We start from the raw sequence: 24,101 nt of genomic DNA, 5'->3' as shown, positions 1-24,101 counted from the left end.
CGAGGGCCCAGGTTCAATCCCTGGTCGGGGAACTAAGATCCCACAAGCTGCACAGTGCAGCCAAAAAAAAATAAAAGCAAATTTAAAAATCAGAATGCTGATGTATTAATTCACACCATGAACCAGAATTGCCAAGCATTCCAGTCTCTGATTAAGATACTCACTCCCTGTAAGAAAACAACTTGGGAAGTCAAATATAATCAGAAGACTGCATGGTGAGCTGGAACCAGAGCACCAGAATGGGAGTGGGGGGCCGAGAATAGCAGGAGTGTGCTTCCAAGACCCTCACAGTAAAAATGGATCTGCCACTGGAACTGGACAGGATATGACCTTGGATGAGACCTCCCTCTCCCCAGCCAATGCTCAGATGAACACTGACAATGTCGCTTCAGAGACCCTCCTTTTTTTCAGTGTTTCCACTGTTAACTAATCCCCCTTCTGACTGACTCCTTCTTCTTTAGCTACCCTAAGGACATATGTTGGTTGTCTTCTTATTATCCATTTCCCCACCTCCTTCCCCGAGGTCCCTGGCCCCTTTTCAACAGACCATACTTTCCATTGGGGAATCCGATCCTTGTAGTTCCTGCAATGGTTCCATCCTAGATGTAGATTTGGAGCTCACCATCTAGGCCAAGCCAATCCGTGCATTCCATCCTCTGAGCCCAATGATGGGCTGAGCATGTCACCTACAGATGCTGGGATGCTGATACTCTATATTTCCCACTGGGCATGAATGAGAAAGCTTGTGACCTTGGGAGCCATCTGAGGACCACAAGAGGAATCAGCCTCAGTTTATTCTGACATGGAGGAAGGCAGAGTGGAGACATGAAGAGAAACCAGAGTCTTAGTGATTTTCTTAAGCCATTGGATCAAACAAGCACAGCTTCCAGACTTTTTAGTTACTTGAGCCGAGATATTCCTTTTCTTGTGTAAAACAGTTTGCATTGGTCTGGCAGAACTAACTGATTATCCAATATCTAGTCTCTCTCTCTCTCTCTCTTTTTTTTTAACAAATCTATTTATTTATTTATTTATTTTTGGCTGCGTTGGGTCTTTGTTGCTGCATGCGGGCTTTCTCTAGTTGTGGTGAGCAGGGGCTACTCTTCCATGCGATGTGCAGGGTTCTCATTGCGGTGGCTTCTCTTGTTGTGGAGCACAGGCTCTAGGCGCACGGGCTTCAGTAGTTGTGGCTCACGGGCTCAGTAGTTGTGGCTTGCGGGCTCTAGAGCGCAGGCTCAGTAGTTGTGGCGCATGGACTTAGTTGCTCCGTGACATGTGGGATCTTCCCGGACCAGGGCTCGAACCTGTGTCCCCTGCATTGGCAGGTGGATTCTTAACCACTGCGCCACCAGGGAAGTCCCTAGTCTCTTCTTCTTTACTTACAGAACCCCCTTTTTATTCGTAGTTTAAAAATATTTGTCTCCCCTACTCCCCTGGAGCTAAGGGTGGCAATGTGGCCAAGAAGATACTACTGAAAGTCCCTGGTAATACACCTGGAAAAGTGATTTATTTCCTGATTAAAAAAGAAAGAGGGCAGATTCAACTGGCACATGCATTGTGCCTTTCCCAAACCCCTTTTTCCTGCCTTCAAAGCAGGAAGAGTAACAGCCAAATTATGATCTTGAAGCCGAAAGACACACACTAAGGATGGCAGAAGAAGATAGAAGGAGCCTGATTCCTTGAGCAGCTGTACCAGTTCCCAGACTGCCTATACCAGACTCCTTGTAACATGAGAATAGTAAACCCCTTATAGGTTTAGCCACTTTGTTGGGTTTCTGTTAAATGCAGCCAAATGCAGTTCTATCACTTAGAGAATTCAGTACACTGAAGTGGGATGCTGCAAGTAATATAATCTGAAACGTGGATTTGTTGAGTGGTAGAGATGGGCTTTTGGGTTCTGAGTGTACATGTGTTACAAGCTGGAATGCCAATGACCTTGTTAGGCAGTGGTGGAACATTTGGTCAATTTGTTCTTCTATGGGAGATACCCCACATGCCAATCAAGTCTGTTGTGTTAGGGAAAATAGCTGGAATGATTCAGAATGTTGGCACGTGCTGGTGACTTCGTTCTATTTTCAACAAAGTCCTGAGAGAGACCAATGAGCTAGAGTTATGCAGGCTGAATAAAAATGGTAAGGAAGTACCGCTTCACTAAGGAAGGCTCTCTGGCTAGGGCCTGCAAATTTCCTTTGAGTGAACATCTCATAATTTGGAGACTTGCAGGGCTGAAAAAGATCATTGCTTCTGTTCTCCAAATAGGAGTGGTGGCCGCCAAGCAATAGCTTAGAAGATGAGACTAGTGTCCTGGGCCTTTCCTAAGCACCTTCCTTTAAGAATCACCACTCCACAGAGGAAGTGGGGTCTGCAAAGTGTTCTCCTCCTCCTAGAACCTTTTGTTTCCAGTTGTCTCAAGTCAGTGAGCATTAAGTTGAAGGCTAGAAGGATAAGCAGAGCACAGAGGCCAACACGTAATAGAGGAGGGTTTTCAGGTTTACAGACTATGGCTACATAGGAGCTTCAGCTGTGGTTACTCACACATAGGATTGAAGAAGAGGCAAATAGACTGGAAGCCTACAACATTTTTGAGGGAATCATATCACCAAAAATGAAAATTTAAGGACCTGACCAGCAAAACCTTATCATTTTTCAACCCCAGGCCCCCGAATACACACAACAGAAAGGGCATCCACCCCAAAGTTACACTTCAGATATGGTTAAAGAGGATAATGCACAAGAAGTCATCTCAAAAGCAGATGGAACTTGGACCACGGAGCACAGTCGAAAAAGTTCCTCCCAGAGAGTAGGTTGGCTGAGTAAGGAAATTACTGTCCGGCAGGGAGTCCTGGCTGCTCCTGTCTAGCAGAATTTGGTATTTGCCCATAGCTCTAATATTTGCAGTAGCTTTGATGTGTTTCCCATTCTTCCCTTTCCCATGTGGAAGTTTAATTTTGTTCCTTCTCCAATATTATATATGGGATATGTTGGGGGAAGATAACTTGGCTTTTAGTTTGTAGGTTACTGGACTTTGTATAAGGATTCGCATCAGGGCTAAGTGGAGAAAACTGCATATGGGATAGAGCTCTGGCTTTTGAGATGGATGCAGTGTCTGGATGAGACTTTGGAACTGTCCCCATCAGGGAGGGAGCATATTCTGTATATGGAAGGATGGATACCCAAAAGGGTAGACTGTGGCAGTCACTGCTTTCTTCCTCCCCAATAAGCATTCTCCATGTCTTCTTTACCATCAGAACCCTGAATTTGTTTAGGAAAGCAACGTGCCCATCTAAAAATCACATCAAAGTTTTCTGGCCATTGAGACATAAGCAAAACTCTGCCAAAGATATCTCGAAAAGCTTTGCTTTCTGGTTATAAGTATCACTACTTCTCTCCTTTTCACTTATTTCTCCTTTTCTTGCCTGGAACCAGATGGAAACTTTAATCTTCAGGAAAGAATGAAGAGCATCGGAAATGGTAAATACGTGGATAAACGTCAAAGACTACTCTTCCCTCTTGATTTCTTTAAATTGCATGTGGTTATTTAAAAATAATGTGGGAGTTTCTTTTTTCTATGCTCTGGAACTTTTTAAGTAGCTTTGAAGGTTTGGTAGATTCTCCTATGAATTCTTCTGGGCCTTGTGAATTTTTGAGGAGTAATTATTTAATTTGTTTAAATTTTTTATATTTATTAGGGTCAATTTTGGTAAATAATATTTTCCTAGGAAGTTATCTATTTAATCTACATTTTCAGATGTGTTTGTCTAGACTCGTGAAAAGTAGTATCTTAAGATTTTTAATTTTTCTTCTCTTTAAATTCTTTTTTTTTTTTTTTTTAATTTACTTTATTTATTTATTTTTGGCTGTGTTGGGTCTTCATTGCGGTGCACGGGCTTCTCACTGAGGTGGCCTCTCCTGCTGCGGAGCACAGGCTCCAGGCACGCGGGCTTCAGTAGTTGAGGCACACAGGCTTAGCCGCTCCGCGGCATGTGCGATCCTCCTGGACCAGGGCTTGAACCCGTGTCCCCTGCATTGGCAGGCGGACTCCCAACCACTGAGCCACCAGGGAAGCCCTAATTTTTCTCCTCTTTCAACGGTTATTTCCTCCTTGTCATTTCTTATCTTGCATGCTTATGCTCTTTCCCTTTTTTTCCTGATTAGGTTAGCTAGTAGTTTGTCCATTTGACTGATTTTTCTTTTTTTTCTGAGAACCAGCATTTGGATTTATTTATTCTTTTTATTTTATTTTTCTGTTTTCTAACTCATTAATTTCTGCTTATATCTTTAATAGTTCCTTCATTCTGCTTTCTTTTGGTTTGCTTTGCTTTTATTTTTGTAGCTTTTAAATTGATGTTTAATTCTACCTAGATATTTAGTGTAATACATTCTCTTCTAACAACTACTTTTGCAGCATCACATAGATTCAGATAAGCTGTGTTTCCATTATTGCTATTTTATAAAATTCTGCAATTTTGGTTTGTATTATCTTATTAACCAAAGAGTTGCTTAATACAGAGTTTTAAAATTTTCTAGGTGAAAGTTTCTTTTTGCTTTTAATTGTGTTATTAATTTATACTTTTATTGCATTGTGATTGGAGAATGCTGTTTATATTATTGCTCTTTTTAAAGTTATTGAGGACTTCCCTGGTTGCGCAGTGGTTGAAAATCCGCCTGCCAATGCAGGGGACACAGGTTCTATCCTGGATCCGGGAAAATCCCACTTGCCGAGGAGCAGTTAAGCCCCTGTGCCACAACTACTGAGCCTGCGAGTCACAACTACAGAGCCCGCGTGCTGCAACTACTGAAACCCGCGCGCCTAGAGCCCGTGCTCCACAACAAGAGAAGCCACTGCAGTAAGAAGCCCGCGCACTGCAGCAAAGAGTAGCCCCCGCTCGCCGCAACTAGAGAAAGCCGGCGCACAGCAACGAAGACCCAATGCAGCCAAAAGTAAAATATAAATAAAAATAAATAAATAAATAAATTTACTGAGATTTTCTTTTGCGACCTAATATATCATCAATTTTCACGAATGTTCCTTTCGATTACCCAGTAGCCAGTGCTCTGATCCGCCGGGTCTCAGACCTGGGCTCAGTGTTTCCCCTCTCACAATAGGATTCTCTCCCTCTGGGATAATTCTAGCTGATGTTGTGGCTCTGCTGGATTCAGATATTTATCTCTCCATTTACATGTAAATTGAGGCTCAAGGTACTCTTCCTCTCCTGGGATGCTGTAGGTGAGGGCTGGGGTGATGTAATTTGCTTTCCTTGTTGATCTGTGTGGGTTTTGGAAGATTGTGAAGGGATTTAGGCATCTGCCATTATTCTACAGGAATCAGGAAGCTCTGTGATTTCTTTTATCATATCTCTGCTGCTTTCTCTTCATTCCTGCCTTCCACTGGCTGAAATTTTCTCTTTTGCCCTTCCCTTCTCATTGACATTGAAGTCACAGTTCTATTTCTGTTCTCTTAGTGGTAACCCTGAAAAATGTAGCGTGCACATTTAGCTTAGCAAAGTCTAAAATTAATCAATATTGCTACCTTCCTTCCAAACAATATAAGGACCTTAGAATGCTTTAACTCCCATCAGCGCCCTCTCATGTTATTATTCATTCACCAAACAATTTTGAGTTCCTACCGTGTGCCAGGTTGATATAATAATGAACAAAAGGTACGTGTCTGGCTGGTGCAGGGTACAGGGGTCCCTTTTCTAATGGGTTTATATTTTAGTGGGGAGACAAACAAGATACAAATTAAAAATATAGTATGTAGTATAGCAAAAAGTACTACAGTAGAAGCAAAAAATAAAGCAAGGTAGGGGAATATGAAGTCTCCCGTGTGTGCGTGTGTGTGTGTGTGTGTGTGTGTAGCTAGTCATGCAGATATCTTGGGGAAAGAACATTCTAGGCAAAGTGAATAGCAAGTACAAAAACCCTAAAGGACTTCGTGACATGTTTAAGGAATAGCAAGAAGGAGTGTGAGGCTACAGTGAAGTGAAAGAGGGGACAAGTGGTAGGATTTGAAGGTCACATGCAGAGCTAATAAGGAAACCAAAGTAGAACCTTACAAGGACTACAATGGGGCCTACAGTACATATTAAGGATTTTGGCTTTTATTCTAAGATGGGCAGCCATTAAGGGGTGACAGAGGAATGACATGGTCCGGCATACATTGTACCAGGATCACTCTGGTTGCTGTATTGAGAACAGATTGCTGAAGGCAGGCCAGTTAGGAGGTTACGGCACTAATCACATGAGAGATGACGATGGCCAGCCCAAGATACGGCAGAGGTGGTGATGGGAAGTGGTTGAATTCTGAGTGTGTTTTGGAAGTTGAGCTGACAGAATTTGATCACTGACCAGTGAGGTTTGAGGAAAAGCAAGAGAACAAGGATGACACCCAAAATGTTGGCCTGAGCAACTGGAAGCCTAATTCTTAGAACGTCCCAAACGCCCCTTGCCCTGGTATAATCCCATTTGAATGAGCTCACTCCTGTGATTATGTTCAAAAGGAAGACTATCCAGGTGGACCTAATCTAATCACAAGCCCTTTAAAGGCACCGGTTTTTCCAACTGGTGGGCGGAAGGGGGAGTCAGAGAGATTCAAAGCGTGAGGAGTTTGGGGGCACACGAAAAGGAGTCCAGGCAGCCTGTAGGAAGAGAGCAGCTCCCAGCTCCCAACCAGCCAGGAAACAGGACCTCGGAGTCATAGCCACAAGAAACTGGATTCTGCCAACAACCTGAATGAGTTTAGAAGCAGGTTCTTCCCAAGAGCCTCCAGGTAAGAGCCCAGCCCAGTGGATACCTTAATTTCAGCCTTGTGGAACCCTGAGCAGAAAACCCAGCCAAGCCCAGGCTTCTGACCTACAGAGCTCTGAGATAATGAGTGGGTGTTTTGCGCTGCTAAGTGTGTGGTAGCTCGTTACACTGCAATAGAAAATGAATACACACACAACTCTCAAGAAGGCTGGGAAATGGTGTCTCCGGCGGGACATCCATGTGCATTGTTAAACTTGAGGGAGAGGGTTTACAGTGAAAGCAAGAGAAAAATGAGTACTGGGGGGATGATAAGATGTCTTTCCACACACTGAAAACCTGCACTATCCAATACAGTGGATACTAGCCTCATGTGGGTATTGAGCACTTGGAATGTGGCCAGTCCAAATTGAGACCTGCTGTAAATGTAAAATACCCACTAGATTTTGAAGACCTAGTATGAAAAAAAGGTATGTAAAATATCTCATTAAGTATACTTTATATTGTTTACATTTTGAAATGATAATATTTTTGATATATTGGATTAAGTAAAATACATTATTAAACTTAATTTCAAACTATTTTTTACTTTTAAAAATTTGGTTACATGTGTAAGTTAAAATTTAATTACATATGTGGTGCCCATTAGAGTTTTATTGGATGGTGCTGCTGTAAACTCTTTTGTCTCAATTTTTCTTTACATGCACATAAATTAAATTTTTAAAAACATTATTTCATTTTCTTTTCAACACTATAGGTTTAAAGAGGCAATGTTCCCAAAAGAAATAATGGCAAAGAAGGGAGTTCCTAGTCACAACCAGTACATCTGTTCTCCCAGGTGCCTTAATAAACTAGTTGATGCATGTACGTGTATAGGAGAGGTTGATAGAGTGGAGGGTCTTGGAAAGAAAAGAAGGTTATGACATTAGATAACAGCATCATGGAGATGGAAATGGTGCTTATACCATCATGACTCATCCTTTGAGGCTGGGGACTCCACAGTCTCGAATAAAATCAAAAGGGGAGGGGTAGCTGTTACGTAGGTAGATACCACAACCTATCATTATGGGAGGGTGAAGGAAGGACCGGCTGTCACAGCTCCGCCTCACCAGGACACGTATGTAGTGCCCTCTGGTGGACTATGGCGGCACTTGAGTCAGGCGGGTCAGAATCCACCCCCTCTTTTTTTTTTTTTTTTTTCTTTTTTGGTTGGCGCTACGCGGCTTGTGGGATCTTAGTTCCCCGACCAGGGATCAAACCTGCACCCTCGGGACTGAAAGCTCAGAGTCTTAACCACTGGACCGTCAGGGAATTCCCCAGAATCCCCCATTTCTTGCCACCTCTGTCACCCTCGTCCAAGCCACCATCATCTCGAGTGAGAATTATCCTAAGAGGTTCCTAATTGGTCTCCTTCCTTCCACTCCTGTCCACCAGAATGACCTTTTATTACCTTCATCAGATCATGTTACTCCTTTGCTCAAATCTCAGGAATCACTTTTCTTCTCACTCACAGTTAAAACCAAAGTCCTCACTATGCCCCAACTCAACTACCCCTTACTCACTCAGTGGGCTTCTTGCTCTTCCTCTGATCGTATAACACACCAAGCATGCTCCTGCCCTTACGTTTGCTATCTCCTCTGCCTGGAATGCATGGATCCCTCCTCACAGCGATGCTCAAATGTCACCACATCACCTTATCACCCTAAATAGAAAAACAACCCTCCTCCCAGCATTCTATATCCCTCTCAACTGGGTTCTTTTTTTTTTGGCGATAGCATTTAACACCATCTGATATATTACATATTTACTTGTGTTATGTATTATATATTTGTTTATTACCTGTCTCCCCCTACTAGAATGCAAACTGCAAAAGGCAAGGACCTTGTCTGTTTTGTTCACAGTTGTATCCCCAGCATCTAGAACAGTGCTTAGCATGTGGTAGGTGGTCAACAAAAATATATGTTGGATAAATAAATGAAACAAGATATGAACAGGCATTGAATGCCTTCATTGTTTCATTCTTGGGTATGTCACAAAAAGGTCAACTTTACAAATTTATGTAAAATTAATAAAATTCCTATATAATCCCCACATATTTCTTTTTAATTGGATTAAATTATCCTAAAATTCATTTGGAAAGAATAAAGTACCTGTGAATAGCCATTAAATGTAGGAAGAAGTACACTAAAGGTGCACTTGGCTCACCAGATATCAGAGGACACTATAAAGTTACTATAAAAAAATCCATATGATAGGGATAGACAAATGAACCAGTGTAACAGACTAGAAAATCCAGGAATAGACATCTGATTATAAGAATATAACATATGAAAGATGAATTTTTAATTCAGTTACAAAAGGATGATTAAATAATAAACAGTGCTGATATTATTTACCAGCAAAAAAAACTAGACCCCCATTTCATACCATTTACAAAAATAAGTGTCAAGTAGAGTGTCAGAGTTCAAGCAGAGTGAGGGGAGAGTCCGTGGTGGGGAGAGGAAGATCAGAGGTAGTCAAGAGTGAGGTACTGGAGTCCAAGCATGAGGACGGTTTCTACAGGGCAATGGGGATGTGGCAGCAGCCCAGCTGGGAATGTCAGAGTCCAAGCCAGGTGAGGAGAGAGTTCATGAAGTGGCTGGACGGTGGTGACACAGAAGATACAAAGGGATTGATCAAATAAGTAAATGTCTTTAGGATAATGGGAGCCACTATCAAAAATGAAAGAACAAACAATAAAGTCCTACTGTATAGCACAGGGAACTATATTCAATATCCTATGATAAACCATAATAGAGAAGCATATGAAAAAGAATGTATATATGTATACTGAGTCACTTTGCTGTACAGCAGAAATTAACACATTGTAAATCAAATATACTTCAATTAAATTTTTTTTAATGAAAGGACAAATATTTTAATGGAGAAACTAGAAAAACCCTGTGGTGTTGGATTGGAACTGGAATGGTTTTCATTTAATATAAATAGGTAACAATGTATGTGTATGTGTATGTATGTGTATATAAAACATTTTCCCTAGGTTTATCCACTGAGAGGGACTGGGGGCGGCAACATCCCAAAGCAAGGAGCCCACTTAGCAACCAGATCTTAGATTCTGAGTGCTAAGAAATCTGGCAGAGACCATCACCATAAAATGAATCAAGTAAACAAAGTTAATATCACAAGGAATGCAACAAATTGAAATTGTGCACCCCCAGATAGGATGCAGTAGGAAGAACACAGCATCACTTGCGTGATATTCTTGCCAAAATGCATCACTTGAATCTAGACATCAGACAAACCCCGATCAAGGGACATTCTACAAAATAACTGGCCTGTTATCATCAAAAGTGGTCATGAAGGTCAAGGAAAGACTGAGGAAATGTTCCAGACTAAAGGTAACTAAAGAGGGATGAAAAATCAAAAGCAAGGTATGATCCTGGGTTGGATTCTTTTGCAAGGACATTGTTGGGACAATTGTCAAAACTTGAATGGGCTCTGTAGGTTAGATTGTAGTGAAGTATCATTGTCAATGTCCCGGTTCTGATGGTTGTGTTGTACCTCTTGCAAGAGAATATTGTGGTTTGTAGGAAATACACACCATAAAGTACTTGTATAGGTGACAGGGCATATTGCTGGCAACATACTCTTAAATAGCTCAGGACAAAAAAAAGTTCTGTGTGCTAGTCTTGTAATTTTTCTGAAGTTTAAAATTAGTTCAAAATTAAAAGAAAGGAAAAATATCTTGTTTTAACCCCTGATCCAATGGGGGGTAAAAAGAAACGTAAAACAAAACTGCACAGGTACAATTTTTTTTTAATATTTATTATTTATTTATTTGGTTGCACCCGGTCTTGGTTGCGGCAGGCGGACTCCTTAGTTGTGACATGCAAACTCTTAGTTGCAACATGCATGTGGGATCTAGTTCCCTGACGAGGGATCGAACCTGGGCCCCCTGCCTTGGGAGCGCGGGGTCCTAACCACTGCGCCACCAGGGAAGTCCCCAAGGTACAATTTGAATTTACATTTTTGTGTACCTGTATACATACTTCAATACAAAATAATTGTAAACTAGAAAGAATGATTTGATGTATTTCTAGAAAGAAAGGAGTGTTGGGCATGGAGAGTCAATCTATGATCACCGATACCAGTAATCTAGATTATCCATTCTAGCATAATCCCAAACATCTGTGGCACACCACTGTTATATTGACCCAATGCATGTTCTGCATCCTGGAGAACAGCACCCCATCTTTGCAGAGTATTGCCTCTGCTTCAGCTGTGCCTTCAGTAGACTGCCCCAAGCATCTTCTTGCATCAGGCACAGCGTAGGATATGACCATTAATACCATGGTCATGGGCCAACCCTCACAACTCCTTTGCTGTCAAGTGGGCCCTGATCTGATACAGTTATGTGGGCTCCTAGGACAGTGGATCAAATCCTCAATAAGCCCTGGTTAGTGGTGCTGGCTGAGACCCTGTGGGAAGTAAAGGCAAACCCATACCTGGAATACATGTCTGTTCCTGTGAGAATGAGCCACTGGCCCTTCTGGGATGGAAGGGATGCAATGTGCTCTGGGCCTGCTTTATGCCTCACTCAAAGCTGTCTGCCTTTTTTACCGTAGACTAGAGCTGTATCCCTAGGTATATAATGTGCTGACACTAAAACCTGAAGAGGCCCACCAGGCGGTGTGCTTCCTTCTGTGGTACATGTAAGATGGCAATAATTTGTCTTTTATTTTGGAGGAGAGTCATCATGCCCTTGATGACTGGACTCCTAAAAATTTTATACACGTAGAAGACTGTGAATCTTCACAGCTCCCTCTGGAGTGCATGTGTCTTACCAAGGCCTCCAGGGTACTATCCACGCTTGTTCATCTGGCCTAACATAACGCCATAATGTGATGCATCTGTGTGATGCTCTGCAGTATCTCCTGATATTCGAATCTCTTCAGGCTATATTATAACATAGGGTAAGAGACATAACCCTGGGGGAAAACTCTAAGTGTATATACTTGTCCATTCCATGTAAATGCAATTGTTTTGTCTTTTTTTTTTTTTTTTTTCTGATTGGCCAAATCAATGGTTGCATAGCACACACCTGAGGCCAATGTAATATGCTCTAGTAAATTTACCACCTCTGGTACAGCAGCTGCAATCAGGGCTGTAGTACCTGGTTGAGTTCATGGTAGTCTATAGTCACCCTCTAGGATTCATCTAGGCTCTGCAGGGGTAAGAATGGTGAATTAAACAGACATGATGGAAAACCAGCATCCCTGCATCCTTTGTATGCTTAAGAATGGAACTAATCCCCACTGTCATCACTTTTCTGTGTTGACCCTCAGGAGAACGCCAGTCTCAATTATACACACAGGGAAATGACCCTTGAGTGGGTCCAAGAACCCAGTAGACCCACTGTAAGTCAAACCTAAGACAGGATGTCACTTATTACCTGGCCTCTATGTGCCTCCCCAACCCTAATGGGGAGGGGGAAGATAATACTTGAGTTCTCCATTATCAATGTGAACACAGACCCTGTGTCCAACAGACCTTGATATGCTGTATTCCCCCTTTCCCAGTGCAGTTACACAAGTAAATGGCCATAGGTCTCTTTGGGAAAAGACTGGTGGAGTCATGTATTCTTGCTATAGTGTTGAGGGTCCTTCCTCCTAGGGACTCGCTACCTCTTCAGTCATGGTCTGAAAATTGGCTCAGGTCTGGGCACTGGGCAAGGGATTGCGACTTTTTCTTGTGGCTATTGCCTTCAGTCTTCCAGTCATCTCTCCTTAATTTCTTCAGCTGGTATTAGCTGGTGCAGCTGGTAGTACCCTTGACAATTGCCCATCTATTCTGCCTCTAGGGATGCTTTGCTCTATTAACCATCTCCATAACTCTCTGGGCCAGGTTCTCCTGACTGCCACTCCATTCTTACCAGCCATTATGATAATTGCTATTCCCTAGTTTCTGGAAGTTAAGCACTGCTGCTTGGCCTTTATTGTTTCAGGGTCCAATGATCCCCATTGCTATCGGTGAACCAAGTTCTGTAACAATACCTTCGGGACTTCCCTGGTGGCGCAGTGGTTAAGAATCCGCCTGCCATTGCAGGGGACACGGGTTCGAGCCCTGGTCTGGGAAGATCCCACATGCTGCGGAGCAACTAAGTCCGTGCACCACAACTACTGAGCCTGCGCGCCTAGAGCCCGTGCTCTGCAACAAGAGAAGCCACCGCAATGAGAAACCCACGCACTGCAACGAAGAGTAGCCCCCGCTCGTGGCAACTAGAGAAAGCCCGCGCACAGCAATGAAGACCCAGTGCAGCCAAAAATAAACTAATTAAAAAAAAAACCAAGGGACTTCCCTGGCGGTCCAGTGGCTAGCACTCCACGCTTCCAGTGCAGGTGGCGTGGGTTCGATCCCTGGTCGGGGAACTAGGATCCCACATGCTGCATGGGGCAGCAAAAAAAAAAAAAAAAAAAAAAAAAAAAAAACCAAAACAATTTCTTCTTTCATCAGCCCTGGTATACAGAGGAGAGCTACCACTTAACTTTTTAAGAGATTCTGGTAGCCTCTCACCAGCAAATTTTTTATGGCCTTGGTAAATAGTGTGTCTTTGGGTTCTTTTCATAGAGCATAATTACCTGGCAGGTCTAGTTATCCATAGTCTATTCAGCATTCTCACTTATCTGAGCCTTTTAATCCCACCTCCATCAACTTCCACAGCAGTCCTAACTTTAAGCTTCCTTTAGCATGGGTCATTGCTTTTTCCATGCTTCTAGGATCCATCCTAGTGGTGAGTTTGCACCATCTCCTGGTCTTTGCCAGGACATTGAATCTTGTAACTCAAGAGAGGGATCCCAAGTCAATAAACTCTTCCATTTCCAATTTTATGTTTCTTCCCCCTTCATCAAGTACCCTCAGAATCCAGTTCCATATCTATCCTCTCTGGCTCCTGGGTACATGCTGGCTAGACCTTGCTGTTCCTATGGGTCACAATTCCTTTCTTCCCTTATCAGGCTCAGCACTTCCATAGCTCGGTTATGCTGCAGCTAACCTAGTATAGGCCAAGTGGCTAGGAAGGGAGTAGGGGAAGATCATAACAGGGGTACTTGTTGCTTTGTGAGGGAGGGGCATCTGCACTGTCTCCCAGCAGAAAGGGAATGTTGGCTCTTACTAGGGAGAAGTGGGCCACTTCTGCAGGCTCAGAAGATTCAAAGGAATTCGTGGAGTTAAAATATTTAGGGACATCCACCTTGATATCTCCATTCCATGTGTCAGAATTTCAGGTTTTTCCAACCAGGACCCTGACTTTAGCATGAGATGTGCACATCCAGTTGGATTAGCAATAGCCATCCAATCCATCATCCATGTAGCACTAGTCCCTCCACACATCTCAAGCATCTGGTACATTGTGCCCTCTATTCCATTGGATAGAGCATTCCATTCTATCGTTTCACCCTCTCAATTCACCCCTGGTTGTGCTCCACCTACCTCCAGTAATGGGGTCCTCCTTGTCAGATGGGTGGTCATCAGTTTCCAAAACCCCATCTTATCATCAGCTTTCTCATCCACTTCTGGTACCAACTGTCAAAGGTCAGGTTCCCAAGAAGGAGATGCTGAGATAGAGTTTGGGGTGTAAAATGCTTATTAGAGATCTGTACCCGTGAAAGGAAGGGAGCGAGAGTAGGATTGGCAGAGGGAAAGTCAACCTGTGCTGCAGACTCAGCAGAGTCTCAGCCAATCAGCAGCTCACTCTGGAGTGAGAAATCCCATCAGATTTGTCTAGCATCAAGTCTAAATGGTTGGACCTTTATACCCCTACTTTGCTCAGTCACCAGATTCAGGCTGCCCAGGAAGGGGGTGACCTCAGGCAAGGCGGCCCTCTGTAGGCTCTGAGAGAATTAACAGCTGGAGACTGTCTGCTGACCACTCTCGCTGCAGCTGAGCAGCAGGTCCTTCCTTGCAGGGCGATCTGGACAACATATCACCATGCATGCCACAATAATATACATACATAAAAGTGCATAAATCCCAAGTGAACTCACCCAGGTGACCATCACCCAGCTCAAGAAACAGAAATTACCAGCACCACAGAAGCCTCATTCATCCCTCCTTTCAGTCAATGTCTCTCCCCCAAGGTAGCCACTATCCTTCCATCACCATAGACTCATTTATCTGCCTTTTTTTTTTTAACTGTGGTCAAATACACATAACATAAAATTTACCATCTTAACCATTTTTAAGTGTATAGTTCAGTAGGGTTCAGTACATTCACAGTCTTGTGCAACCAATCTCCAGAACTCTTCATCTTCCCAAACTAAAACAACCCATTAAACAACTCCCCATTCCTCCCCCGCCCCAGCCCCTGGCAACCACCATTCTGCTTACTGCTTCAATGAGTTTGACTACTTTAGACCTCATGTAAGTGGAATCATATAGTATTTGTCTTTTTGTGATTGGCTTTTTTCACTTAGCATAATATCCTCAAAGTTCATCCATGTTGTAGCATGTGTCAGAATTTCCTTCCTTTTTAAGCCTGAGTGATTTCATTGTATGTGTACACCACATTTTGTTTATCCATTCATCTGTCGCTAGACACTTGGGTTGCTTCCACCTTTTGGCTATTGTGAATAACACTGCTATGAGTATGAGTGTACTCGTTTACCTGTGTTTGAGCCTTATGTAAATGGAATGAGTTACAGCATGTGTATTCTTTTGTGGCTGGTTTCTTTCTCTTGACATTATGTTTGTGAAGTTCATCTATTTTGTTGTGTATAGTAATAATTTCTTCTCTCTCATTGATATATAGTATTTTGTTGTGTGATCACAACTCAATTTTCTTATCCATTCTACCATTGATGGACACTTAGGTTGTTTCCAGGTCTTAGCTATTTTGAAAAGCACTGCTATTCATGTTCTTATTCATGTTTTCTACTGTACACATGTATGCCTGTCTGAGGACACATACCTAAGAGTTAAATTGCCGAGTCATAGACATATTTAGTTTTACTAGGTACTGCCAAATAAGTTTCCAACTGGCTGTACCAGTTTACCCTTTTAGAAGCACTGAATGAGTGTTCCACTTGTTTCACATCCTCAGCAGCACTTGATATCATCAGTCATTTTAATTTTAGCCATTCTCATTGGCATAAAGTGGTATCTCATTGTGGTTTTAATTTGTATTTCCCTGATGACTAATGAGGCTGAAAACTTTTCATGTTTGTCAGTCAATTGCATATCCTCATTTGTGAAGTATTCATGTACTTTGCCCTTTTCTTAATCGAGTTGTCTAGTTTTTTTCTTATTGATTTTTTGTATTGTAGCATGTGTGTATATTTTTCAAAGGGTGTTTAATTCTCCACGGCAGATGGCATGGGTTTGCTCCAGAACCCCAAGGACCCTTCTTGGCTTGCCACAAATTGCACAATTACAGCATCTTCTCCCATCTTCTCCCCACCCCCACCCCATGCATGTATAGGTATTGATATGTGTGTGTGTGTGTGTGTGTGTGTGCACGTGCTCTTGGTGTCTGTTGTCAGATATATGTATTGCATATACATATATGCAATATATGGCTTGCCTTTTTGCTCACTTAATGGAGTCTTTGATGAACAATAATTCTTCATTTTAATAAGTTTGAATTATCAATTTTTTCTTTATGCTTAGTGCTCTTTGTGTTCCTCTTACAATTTATTTTTTAAATATATACATAAGAATAAACACGTCTTTATTGAAATAAAAATATACTTTTGTGACCCACCTAAGGTTAAATTGCATAACATCATTCCTTCTCACACAGCATGATGTTGCTAACCCACCACCCTGCCTTTGTATCAGCAGTTCTGGAATCAGCAGCGTGTCAGGGACCAATGCAAAAACTCCTTCTCCTCTTTCCCACCAGATCCCTGATTTTGTCCAGGTGCCACCTCCCTCCATGTAGCCCTGTGCTTCAAGGGAAGATGGCCCCACTCCAAGCTCCAGGAGGGGCATCATGATTGCTTAATCAAATCATGGCTCCACATACCTCCTGCCGTGGACATGGGACCCAATTCTGGCTAAGGAAATGTGAGAGGCTCCTGGGAAAGTAATTTTTGCTCCCTTCAGAGAGAACAGGAGAAGTTGGCCCATTTCATACATTGGATGTTATGGAGCCTGAGGGCAAATCCCATACACTGAGCATAGAGATTTGCCTCAAAGAACCCGGGCCTTTGATGACTTCAAGTGCCATTGCTCATACTGTGCCTGAAGAACAACCTTCCATCTACATTTCCTCATGACTGAAGCCATTTTGAATCAGGGTTCCAGTCCCTTTCAACTGAAAGTACCTAGTGGCCTTGGGTGAATGACGGAATGTGGACATCCTTGCTGTATTGTGTGTGCAGGGCCAGCTTCATGGGTTAGTGGCTTGTGCTGTCACCTGAAGCCCCATGCTCAGTAGGATCCCCTGCTTGGTTTAATGTTCTGCTGTTACTGTTTTGAAATTCTTAATAACTTATGAACAAGGGGCCCTGAGTTTTCTTTTCACAATGGGCCCCCCAAATTATGTAGCTGGTCCTGGTAATGTGACATTTCTCATCTCTTTGTTTTTCTTTTTTTTCTTTTTTTTTTTTTGAAATGTGCCTGATGAAGCCGTACTTTTTTTTTTTTAATTTTTATTTATTTATTTAATTTATTTATTTATGGCTGTGTTGGGTCTTCGTTTCTGTACGAGGGCTTTCTCCAGTTGCGGCAAGCGGGGGCCACTCTTCATCGCGGTGCACGGGCCTCTCACTATCGCGGCCTCTCTTGTTGCGGAGCACAGGCTCCAGTCGCGCAGGCTCAGTAGTTGTGGCTCACGGGCCTAGTTGCTCCGCGGCATGTGGGATCCTCCCAGACCAGGGCTCGAACCCGTGTCCTCTGCATTGGCAGGCAGATTCTCAACCACTGCGCCACCAGGGAAGCCCCCGTCTTTGTTTTTCTTTATTTGCCCTCTCAATCTTTGAATCTTCACAGCTTCATCTACAAGACTCTAGTCTAGATGCCTCACCTGCATAACCCACCAGCTTAACTAAAATGAGGAGGTTGGACCATTCATCAGCTGATCCCTAAGGAGACTACCAGCACTGCTAAGAATTCAGCTTCCCCCATCCCATTTTGGTAAGCAACGACTTTTCAGTAACCCAAAAGTGACTTTTACAAGGCAAAATCCAAGCCCCCTTGCCTGGCATTCCATATCTTTTTCTTTTTTTTAATTTAATTTTATGTATGTATTTATTTATTTGTATTTTTTTTGGCTGTGCCGTGCGGCTTGTGGGATCCTAGTTCCCCAACCAGGGATCGAACCCAGGTCCCCTGCAGTGGAAGCTTGGAGTCCTAATCACTGGAGCGCCAGGGAAGTCTCATCGGTATCTTTTTCAAAATCAAAAGATTTTGTCTTTTTCTCGTGTCACTATTTCAAACTCAACCTCTATTACTCTCCAGTAGGAATCACCCACTTCAGCCAAAATGAAAATAATAATAATAATGAAAACAATGTATTCACACATAAACAATGCAATAATGATAACAGACTGTATTTATACATATTACAACATTTGATCCTCACCATAAGTCTGTGAGATATAATTTTGAAATAATTACACCTTTATTCTATTACAAATAAAATTTGATGATCAGCATTATATTTAGAAGTCACAAACTTAATAAGTGTAGTTAGTTACTGGTCACTTTTACAAACTTTTTATTTTTAAAGAATTTCAGACTTACAGAATGGATGCATGAAAAGTACAAAGACCTCCCATATACCTTTTATTCAGATTCTCAAAATGTTAACATTTTACCACATTTGCTTTATTGTTCTTTCTTTCTCTCTCTCTCTCACATATATATGTATGTATGTTTATGTGTATATATATATATATATATATATATATATAAAATATGATATATAACTACTTCCTGAACCATTTGACCATTTGAGAGTAAACTGCAGATATGATGCCCTTTCACCCCTAAACACTTGAGTGTATGTTTCCTAAAACAAGGACATTCTCTTATATAACAATAGCACAATTATAAAATCAGAAAAATATCATTGTTACAATAATACCATCTAACCTACAGACTTTATTCAGATTTCATTAATTCTCTCAATAATGTCCTTTGTAGCAACGAGGGAAATAGTATTTTTCTGGTTCGGAATCCAATCCAGGATTAAATATTGCATTTAGTTGACTAGTCTCTTTAGTTCCTTCAGTCTAGATTAATTCCTCAGTCTTTCTTTGCCTTTCGTTACCTTGTCACTTGAAGAATACAGGCAAGATATTTTGTATAAAGTCCTTCAATTTAGATTTATCTGTTTTTTCCTCATGATTAATTCAGGTTATGTATTTTTGGCAGGAATATCACAAAACTGATGCTGTGTTTTTCTCAGTTCATTAAATCAGGAGGCACAAGATGTCTATTTGTCCCATTACTGGTGATGTTATTTAACTTTGATCCCTAAGTTAAGGTGGTGTCTGTCAAGTTTTCCATTGTAAAGTTATTCTTTGTCCATTTGTAATTAATAAGTATCATGTGGGGAGATATTTTTATACTATACTTTATTCCTCATAAAACTAGTTTTAGTATCCCTTGATGCTAAAGTTAATAATTCCTTTCATTGAAAAAGTATACATGACCCAATGGTTAAAAAAAATCCAAATAACATACATACTTAATATACAGTGAATATAGTAAATAGTACTGTGAAAAGTAAGTCTGCTGATTTCAGATCCTCAGATTCCCTCCTCCTGTTACCTTTTTGTGTATGTGTCCTGCGGCAGAGACAATGTCAACATAATACTGAAACCCATTTTGTTTTCTTCTTCCTGGGCATGAAGAATGACAATATTTCCTACCCTGCCTTGTAGTGAGGCAGGGCTCATGAGACTAGTTCTACTTCAAGAACTATAAACAGAAGTGATATGTGCCCTCCTGAGCCAGAGCATTTAGTGCTAGCGTGTGACTCTCTAGCTCTCTCTCCCCATGCTGCAGCAATTGTGGAGGCCATGCCTTTAGGTGAGGGAGCCACAAGATGGAAACAGCCTGGATCCCTGAGTTACCACATGGAGAACAGCTGCCCTAAAAGAGTTGCCTGTCTCTCAATGGACATGTGTATGCACCAGAAATATAAGCCTTTTCTGTGGTAAACAACTGAGATTTCAAGTTTAACATGTTGCTACAATGTAATTTAGTCTATCCCAATAAAATTGCTCTGGAAATGTTCCTCATGTATTAAAAAACATGTAATTATGTGTAATTTTATTGTATGTAAATAGGTACATTATGAAATGTTCTGTATCTTCCTTAACAACATCTTTGAGATATTTCTGCATCAGAATTTTTATCTCATTCTTCTTAAGAGTTGGAAAGTGCTCTATTGTAGGAATGTACTTCAATATACATTTAGAAGATTAATTTCTTAAATAGGTACTACATATATATATAGTTTAAAATTAAAACAGTTCAAAAGAGTATATGTGAAAAATTCTCCCTCCCACAGCTTCCCTGTGCCAACAAATTTCCCTCCAAAGGTAACCAATATATTCTGTTCCATCTGTATACTTCCAGAGATATGTATAGATAAGATGTTTAAATGAACCTCACTTAGTCTCAGATTTGGCTGAGACCCCAAAACAATAAGGTCATATTCAAAGTTAGATGCAAATTCACCAACACAGGATTTGCAGAGGGAGAGTGTAGAAAACCAGTTTTTTACTCTTAGTTCACCACCTACCTCCAGCTTACAAAAGGCATTGGAGAGGTTCAAAAAAAGATAGGAGAGTCAAGGTTTTTAGAGGAAGCTCTTGTACTTTGTACTGAGTCATTGCCACCATCCTCAACCTCATCCTGAGGTGTGTATGCCCTTTGCCTCACACTGATGTAAGGAATTTTGCTGGGAACACGCAGCAATATGTAATATTGCTTCCAATCTGAGAGACACGGTGGCTGATGTCTGAGTTACATCTGGGATATATAAAAGGTAAAGGACTGGCTCAGGCATCCTGTGGGGTAGAGATGAGGCTATGGTTTGGAATATAACAGAACTCCCAACAATAGGTCAAATGAGCATGTTTTCTCTAGTCCAAATGTGGTACATACATGCAAGAGCTCTGGAGAAGCATTGTCTTGGATCCTGTTCAAGAAAGCTGCCAAAAGAAGTGAGTGGACTTCAGCAGAAGGAAGGTGGAGGCGTATCACCAGATGCCTGGAGACTCAAGAAAGAATTGTAAACAAATAACCACAAAAGCAATGTACTCATCTATGCAAAAGGAAGTACAGAGATGAGATCCCCAAAGATGGAATGATGGAGCTTTAAAGAACTCAGAGATACAACCTGCAAAAAAAAGAGTAAGCCTTAAACCTCTGCAAACCCCAGAGAATGCAGATGCCACTCATGACAGTACTAGTCAAGTACAAACATTACAGTCTCCCTTGTGACTTCCTCCATATGTTCCAACCTTAACAGGCTTCATGGTTGTGTAAGTTATTTGCCGAAAATGGCACCTGACTGTAGGTGCTAATGGGGGCTGAAATCCAGCCTGCTTTCCACTCTCCAAACCATATGCCCTGGCACGGGGTTGTGTCTACTTGGAGCAAGAGTTGCCTTTTTCTACTTCACACAGAGGTGCAGTTCTCTCACCATGGGGTTGCATTCACCCAGAAGGGGGAACCTTTTTCTAATCTATCCAAAGACACCAGACGAACTAGCAGCCACCCAGCTTGGAAGGATTAGAGACAGTAGCAACAAGATGAGGAAAGTGGAAGCATTGAATGAAGAAAGAATGAAACTGATCACACACTCCTTTTCCATAGGAGGTGGCTCACATCCTAGAGGCCCACGCTGGGAGAGAGGAAGAAGCCTCAGTCTTAAATCAATTTTAAAGTGATGACTATTAGATGGGGCTGGGCATTTCTGTTACTTAACTGATGTTGTTTGGGAGACTAGCATTTCAGGAGGACTTTTAATACATAAGAGTAATTAGCAAAGTTGATGGATTTGACCAAGGTGAAAGGGGCAAGGGAAAACCAGCCATAGAGAATAAACTAAAGGGCCAGTGGAAGACAAAAATTAAGATGCTTTCTGATTTACACCCTGTAATGGAGACCTCTAGCTCCCTACTTATATACATTCTGTCCTTTACAATTTGATATAACCTCTAGACTAAATTCTCTCTAATGGGATGTAAGATGGATTAAGGGGTAATCGATGGGTGCCACTTCCAGGACTGGCCTAGTAAACACCTCCCCCCATATCCACACACAATGAAACTCTTTCTTTCCTCTCCTCCCAGCTGGATGCAAGTGGTGACAGAGCCATGAAAGATGACAGATAGAAGGAATCTTGGTCCATGAATGACAGGGAGGATGAGAGCTGCCCCACCAAGCTGAACGCCTGTTCAAGACTGCTAGGTGAGCAGAATCTAAACTTCTATTTTGTTAATTCATTGCATTTTAGGTTTGCTTGTATTAAAGGAATCACAATTCTTTCAAATCTAGAAAGAAAAACAAACACACAAAATTATTTATTTAAGAAATTATTTATTTCCAGGCAAGGGAGAACTGCAAGGTGACAGATAATCTCTGTGAACAAAGTAAAAGGTAGGGTTTATATAGGACTTGGGGGAAATGTGGGGTTTAGGTTAAATATAAATGATTGGCTATGACTGGCTCAAAATGAAGTGGGGTTAGTCATTGATTAGGTGGATTTCAAGAGCAGACCTATTGTAGCAGGGTTTGGTTGTCTGTGGGTGATTCCGCTCAAGACTGATATTGACTGGTCTTTCCTTTTCCCGTTTAAATACCTGAGGACATGAGTAAGGTTCTTCAGGCAAGAGTAGAATTTTCTTTTTTTTGGTTGTCAAATAACCCTTTATTTTTCTTTGCAGTTCTTAACTAGTTGGGCATTCCACTGCACCACTGTTGATGTCATCTATGATGTCGTGAGGGTGGCGGCCATCAACATTGCAGCCCACAGACTGGGTGGCCCCCAGGATCTCTTTAATGGTTCCAGAGAGTTCTCTAGCTAAAGATCGATACTGCATCTGTCAGGCAATGTTGACAATCTCATCAAAAGTGATGTTTCCACTGTGCTTAATGTTTTTCTGCTTCCTTCTGTCTCTTGGCGGTTCCTTGGGGCCTTGATGATCAATCCTCAACCTGGGCTTGTCTGTTCTGAATGGTCAGTTTCACAGTAATCCTCAGACCCTTCCAATCACCAGTTGCCTTGGCGATGTCATCACCAACCTTTTTTGGAGACAGACCCAGGGGGCCAATCTTGGGGGCCAGGGCAGACGTGGCACCGACTTCCCCACTGGTGCACCTCAGATACACGACTTTGATCTTGTTGGGGTCGAACTTAGGCAACATGGTGGAGGCGGCTGGAGTCGGATGAACCTGGATTCGGGACGACTGAAGAAAGTTGCACCTTGGCCTCCTCTGAGCCAAAAGCTGGCAGTCTTTTTTTTTTTTTTTTTTTAATTTTTCTTGGAGTATAGTGGATTTACAATGTTGTGTTAGTTTCAGGTGTACAGCAAAGTGATTCAGTTATACATATACATGTATCCACTCTTTTTTAGATTCTTTTCCCATATAGGCCATTACAGAGTATTGAGTAGGGTTCCCTTGTGCTATATAGTAGGTCCTTGTTAGTTATCTATTTTATATATAGCAGTGTGTATATGTCAATCCCAATCTCCCAATTTATCTCTCCCCCCACCCTTACCCTGGGTAACCATAAGTTTCTTTTCGACATATGTAACTCTATTTCTGTTTTGTAGGTAAGTTCGTTTGTACCCTTTTTTTAGATTCTACATGTAAGTGATATCATATGATATCTGTCTTTCTCTGTCTGACTTACTTCACTCAGTGTGACAATCTCTAGGTCTATCCATGTTGCTGCAAATGGCATTATTTCGTTCTTTTTTATGGCTGAGTAATATTCCATTGTATAGATGTACCACATCTTCTTTATCCATTCCTCTGTTGATGGACATTTAGGTTGCTTCCATGTCCTCGCTATTGTAAATAGTGCTACATTGAACATTGGGGTGCACGTATCTTTTCGAATTATGGTTTTCTCCGGTTATATGCCCAGAAGTGGGATTGCTGGATCATATGGTAGCTCTATTTTTAGCTTTTTAAGGAACCTCCATACTGTTCTCCACAGTGCTATACCAATTTACATTCCCATCAAGTGTAGGAGGGTTCCCTATTCTCCACACCCACTCCAGCATTTATTGTTTGTAGACTGATGATGGCCATTCTGACCAGTGTGAGGTGATACCTCATTGCAATTGTTTTTTAAAATAAATTTATTTATTTTATTTATTTTATTTTTG

The 24,101-nt window shown here is 41.7% G+C and overlaps 1 pseudogene; it reads right to left on the bottom strand.

Moving 5' to 3' along the window:
• Window positions 1-22,622: 22,622 nt before the first annotated feature.
• Window positions 22,623-23,149, bottom strand: LOC133085055 (large ribosomal subunit protein uL11-like; annotated as a pseudogene).
• Window positions 23,150-24,101: the final 952 nt, after the last annotated feature.

Source organism: Eubalaena glacialis, chromosome 2 (genome assembly GCF_028564815.1).
Source record: "Eubalaena glacialis isolate mEubGla1 chromosome 2, mEubGla1.1.hap2.+ XY, whole genome shotgun sequence".
In the NCBI taxonomy this organism is placed as follows: domain Eukaryota; kingdom Metazoa; phylum Chordata; class Mammalia; order Artiodactyla; family Balaenidae; genus Eubalaena; species Eubalaena glacialis.
The sequence above is the reverse complement of the archived record's forward strand: the minus strand, read 5'-3'. Positions and strand labels throughout refer to the sequence as shown.